Genomic DNA, 6,143 nt, shown 5'->3' with positions numbered 1-6,143 from the left:
GAACTGCAATATTTGCAAGAAAAGAACGCAAACATGCTCTGGGGTTACAGGGGTTGAGAGAAGCCTATAGGGAGAAGACATATGGACAGGATATAAAATTAAATCAACACCATAAGGCACCATAAGGAACGCCCAGGATATCGTATCGTATCGTTTATAAAAGCTCCTACATGCATGCGTGAGTTAGCCTTGGTCACCTAAAGGCCGCTCCCCACGCTGCTCGATCTCTGGTAGCCTCCCTATTCAGTCCCTTATCCCTGAGGTCACACTCAATGATCTCGTCCCACATCTTTTTTGGTCTGCCCCTCGCAACCCTAGCCCCGACGTTCACATTTTTCACCTACCGCACCCAGATGTCATCCTCCATCCTCTCAACATGCCCAGATCATCTCTGTCTACCCCTCCTCATCACAACACCAATACATTCAAGTGGCATCCTTCCTCTTAACTCTTAAGATGAAAAACCACTGGAGGGAACATATCTATATTGTAGCGACCGGCTTGCAAGCGCCTTAATGGACATAAGGACATACGGCGGGTGACACGGAGATGGAGAGAGTGGTTGAGTACACCGCTTCCCGTCCGATCAGTGAAGTTAAGCAACGTTGGGTCTGGTTAGTACTTGGATGGGTGACCGCCTGGGAACACCAGATGCTGTTGGCATCCCTACGTGTCAAGTGGGGTTGGTGGAGGATTAGTGCCCCTCCCTGTAAAACAATTAACTCTAAGCCCTTGACCACCCCGTTTGGGATACATGGCGTCTGGCAATGAATGGATGGGATTGACAGGGTGACCTAGGCTGCTTAAAAATTTCTTGCATGCCATTTTCGTCTCTAACATCAACATCACTTGCATCGATAAAGTCCAATGTATATCCATCTATCTATAACCAGACGCTTTAATCCCAGAGGGGGTGGTAACCAACAAACGTCCTTCCCGTCACCCTGTCCCCTTCTGGACCTCTCTCTTAACTAACACCACCGTCATTCACATCTCTCTACACCCATCCCTTAACTTCTTCCTCAGCCCCTCTCCACTTCTGTCTATCTGTCTCCTATATCTCTCCATCCATCCATCCACTTTTTCCTCAACCTCTCCCTCAACTTCTATATGTCTATCTATCCCCATAGCCAATCCCTCACTCTCCATTCGTTCCACATGGCCAAACTATCACAAGTTATGCTTGATAAGACTATGCATTACATCCACGTCAACCCCACTTTGCTCCAGAGCTTCCTCATTTCTCTCTCTCTCTCTCTCTCTCTCTCTCTCTCTCTCTCTCTCTCTCTCTCTCTCTCTCTCTCTCTCTCTCTCTCTCTCTCTCTCTCTCTCTCCATGCATCAACTTTGCACGCTAACTCCACACGCTCTCTTCAGATATCTAATTTCCTCTCCTCTCGCCCTTGACTTGTGTCCTTCCAGCAAAGACCAAGTTTCACTTCCATACGTTAGAGTGGCGATTACAGTACTGTTATAGAAAGAAGAAATATGGTGTAATAGGTAATATGTAAAGCTGAGAAGTCAATGTCCCGCTGTTTCCTAACTCAACGAAACTACACCTATTCATTAGAACTTGCCAAGAGGTAAGGTAAATTCATGGAGGGATTAGGACGACGATCAGACAGACGTAAGGCACAGACAGTGAAACACAATTTAGTTGAATTAGACAATGGTATGACTCAGACGATGAACCAAATTGTAGTTGGAGACTGGCAGGGTGTATGTATGATTATCTGATTGATGTGGACAGGTGTTAAATTGTAAGTGTCAGCCCTACGAAGTCAGAGTCAATTGGTAGGGTTTGAACTCACAACTAGAGAGCGTATTTCGTTTGTGAGTCCGTGAGGGTCCGTCGTTTGTGAGTCCAGCACGAAACCTACCAAGCCAACGAGTCGCCTTTGCTAGAGGGAACACTCACGGAAGAGGACCCATGGGAGGGGGACCTAGGGAAGGGGACCTAATGAAGGGGAGTCACAGGAGGCGATGGACAGGAGGGGACCCATTAAAACAGAGGAGGGAGGGGGGAAGGACAGACACCTGCTGTGGAGTGGATGACCAGGAACCAATAAGTAATGGAGTGTGGCAGATGGCCTGACCAATACTGATACTTCACCCCACCACACACACACACACACACACACACACACACACACACACACACACACACACACACACACACACACACACACACACACACACACACGCACGCGCACGCACGCACGCACGCGCACGCACGCACGCACGCACGCGCACGCACGCACGCACGCGCACGCACGCACGCGCACGCACGCACGCGCACGCACGCACGCGCACGCACGCGCACGCACGCGCACGCACGCGCACGCACACACGCGCGCGCACACACGCGCACACACGCGCGCGCACACACGCGCGCGCACACACGCACACACACACACACACACACACACACACACACACACACACACACACACACTCACACACACACACACACACACGCACACACACACACACACGCACACACACACACACACACACACACACACACGCACACACACACACACACACACACACACACACACACACACACACACACACACACACACACACACACACACACACACACACACACACACACACACACACACACACACACACACACACACACACACACACACACACACACACACACACACACACACACACACACACACACACACACACACACACACACACACACACACACACACACACACACACACACACACACACACACACACACACACACACACACACACACACACACACACACACACACACACACACACACACACACACACACACACACTCACACACACACACACACACACACACACACACACACACACACACACACACACACACACACACACACACACACACACACACACACACACACACACACACACACACACACACACACACACACACACTGGAGATGGCTTTCCAGGATGAAATAAAGAAGCAGATGCACTTGCAAAAGGAAGAAATAGAAAAACTAGGAAGGGAGGTCAACAAGAAAGACACAACCATCTGTGAACTAACAGTGGAATTGAGTACACTTAGGAGGAAAATGAGTGAAATGGCAAGTACAGTAGTCAATCACGAGAGTATTATGGAAGAGTTCAAAAATGATACAGAGACAATTAGGCAAGTAAGCAGTCTGATAGACCAGAACAGTGATATTGAGGAGAAGATAACACAGGTGAATGAAACGGTGCAAAGCTACAAAAATGATGTGGAAACCACGTATGCTGAAATGGTGAAAGTAAAGAAAGACTTAGAAACAAGGATGGAGGAAAAAAGCATTAAAAAGGAAGTGAAAAGAATAATCCAAAACAATCCAAAGTTAGTCAGAGATTCAGTAGATATCAACAAATCTATAGTAATCACTGGTATAGAAGAGGAAGAAGTAAAAAACAAGATCTCAAGAGACAAAAAGGAGATGGCAAATGTAATGAGCTTATTGAAAGAAGTATCAGAGGAAATCTGTAGTAAAGACATAGAGGAACACAAAAGCTTTGGGAAATACGAGAAAAGCAAGACAAGACCTCTAAAGGTAACTTTCCAGAGTGTAAACACTGTGGAGGAGATACTAAAAAATGCAAAGAATCTTATGGAAAAAGATGAGTTCAAAAATGTATGGATAAAAAGATGCCTAACACAAGAGGAACTGGAATTACTGAAAGAGAAGAGGGAGGAAGCAAAAACAAAAAGTGAGGGAAGATCAGAAGAGGAGAAGAACACATTTTTTTTTACAAAGTAATAGGATTGCAGGTACGAAAGTGGTACACAAACAGGAGGGAATAAAAAGGAGGAAGGTAGTAGAACCATGTCATGACAAGTATATAAACAAGATGATAAAGTTGATATACTCAAATGTGGATGGAATGGTATCTAAATTACTAGAGATGAATGATTATGTCAGAGAAAATGAACCACATATAATATGCCTAACTGAAACAAAATTAACACCAAGGGTATCCAATGACATACTAAACTTAGAGGAATACAATATATGGAGAAGAGACAGAAACTTAAAAAAAGGAGGAGGAATTATCATATTAACTAAGAAAAATCTAAAAGTCAATGAAATAAAACTAGATATACCCTCACAAGTAGAACTGATTGCAGTAGAGATCAACACATCTGAAGGGAAAGTAATTGTAGCCAATTTGTACATGCCACCCAGATCAAACACATGGGAAACAGACGAATATGAGGACCTGGCAGAGAGTACAATTCAGAGTTTAAGAGCATTACTACATAAAATGGAAGAGAAATCGGAAAGAATTATACTAACTGGAGATTTTAATACAAATATAAATTGGAATACTCTAGATATAATTAGCCAAGAAAGCTGCTGGGACCAAAAGCTCCTGGATCTCGTGCAAGAGTTTTTCCTAACGCAACATGTGAGAGAAACCACCAGAAAAAGAGGACTCGATGTACCTTCAATGCTAGATCTCATATTTACTAGGCAAGAAAATGATATTGACAGTTTAATATATCACCCTCCACTCGGCAAAAGCGATCATGCAGTACTAAAGTACAACTTCAGGATAGCATATGACATAGTTAACAGCAATGAAAGTTACAAAAAGAGACTAAACTATAAAAAGGGAATTTATCAAGACCTAAAGAAGTATTTCTTAGAAGTTGATTGGGAAAATGAGCTTAGAGGACAAGATTTAAATGCTGTATATAAAAAATTCTGTGAATTTTATGAAATAGGAGTCCAGAAGCGCATCCCACAGCACAAAGTAGCAGATAAGAAAATACAGAAATGGTTCAATACAGAACGTAAAAAATCAAAAGAAAGAAGAGATTTGTTGTGGAATAGATACAGACACAATAGTGAATGGGTATTTAATAATTACAAACAGGCAAGAGACGAGTATACAAGATTAAGGAGGGAAGCCCAAAAATAGTTTGAGGAGGATATAATAACTAAAAGTAGTGATCAACGAAAGCTATTTTACTGCTACGTCAGAAGCAAAACCAAAGTAAATGATATAATACAATCCATTACGGACGAGGGAATCACCTATACACAAGAGAATGATATTTGTGACCAGATATACAAATATCAGAAAAAGTAATACAGGAGGAGTTAAGTAAATTAGACAGAGGAAAAGCAAGTGGTCCTGATGAAATTTCATGTTGGGTACTACGAGAATGTGCAAAGGAGTTAAGTAAACCATTATTTTTAATATTCAAGAAATCCTTGAGTCAAGGTAAACTACCTGATATTTGGAAGAAAGCAAATATTGTCCCCTTATTCAAGAAAGGGAATAGACAAAATCCACTCAACTACCGACCAGTATCACTGACCAGTGTTGTAAGCAAGGTATTAGAAAAGCTTATAAGAAAAGCTTGGGTAAATCATCTAGAAGAACACAGTATGATAACAGAAAGACAGTTTGGTTTCAGAAAAGGAAAATCATGTGTTACTAATCTGTTGAGCTACTATGACAGAGTAACAGACACAATACAGGAAAGAGAAGGATGGTTGGACAGTATCTATTTAGATTTCAAGAAAGCATTTGACACAGTACCACACCAAAGACTTTTATGGAAACTGTACCATCAAGGAGGAATTCGAGGCAAACTGTTTTGTTGGATGCAAGATTTTCTCATAAAAAGAGAAATGAGAACAGTACTAAGGGGAAACTACTCATCATGGAAAGAAGTGACTAGTGGAGTACCACAGGGTTCAGTGCTGGCACCAATCATGTTTTTAGTGTATATAAATGATATAAACAGTAACACTGGAAATGAAAGCTATCCAAATAGGTTTGCAGATGATGCAAAAATACAAAGAAGAATTACTAACACAGACTCTCGTAAAGAGCTACAAGAAGAATTAAATAAACTTCATGAATGGAGTAATACATGGCAAATGGAATTCAATGTGGACAAGTGTCATGTAATCAAGTTTGGTAAAAGTGGAAAAAGACCTGATTGGGATTTTAAGTTAGGAAATAAAACCCTATACACATCAGAAAGAGAGAAGGACCTAGGTGTGATTATCAATAACAGACTATCTCCGGCTGACCACATCAGCGAGAAGGTATGGAACATGTATACACTGCTTGCAAATATGAGAATAGCATTCACATACAT

The 6,143-nt window shown here is 42.4% G+C and overlaps 1 pseudogene; it reads left to right on the top strand.

Moving 5' to 3' along the window:
- The first annotated feature begins 545 nt into the window (after nt 1-545).
- Nucleotides 546-663, top strand: LOC145418503 (5S ribosomal RNA; annotated as a pseudogene).
- Nucleotides 664-6,143: the final 5,480 nt, after the last annotated feature.

The sequence above is a fragment of the Coenobita brevimanus genome, chromosome 114, assembly GCF_032717465.1.
Source record: "Coenobita brevimanus isolate Jiangsu-jjx chromosome 114, ASM3271746v2, whole genome shotgun sequence".
Classification (NCBI taxonomy): domain Eukaryota; kingdom Metazoa; phylum Arthropoda; class Malacostraca; order Decapoda; family Coenobitidae; genus Coenobita; species Coenobita brevimanus.
The sequence above is the reverse complement of the archived record's forward strand: the minus strand, read 5'-3'. Positions and strand labels throughout refer to the sequence as shown.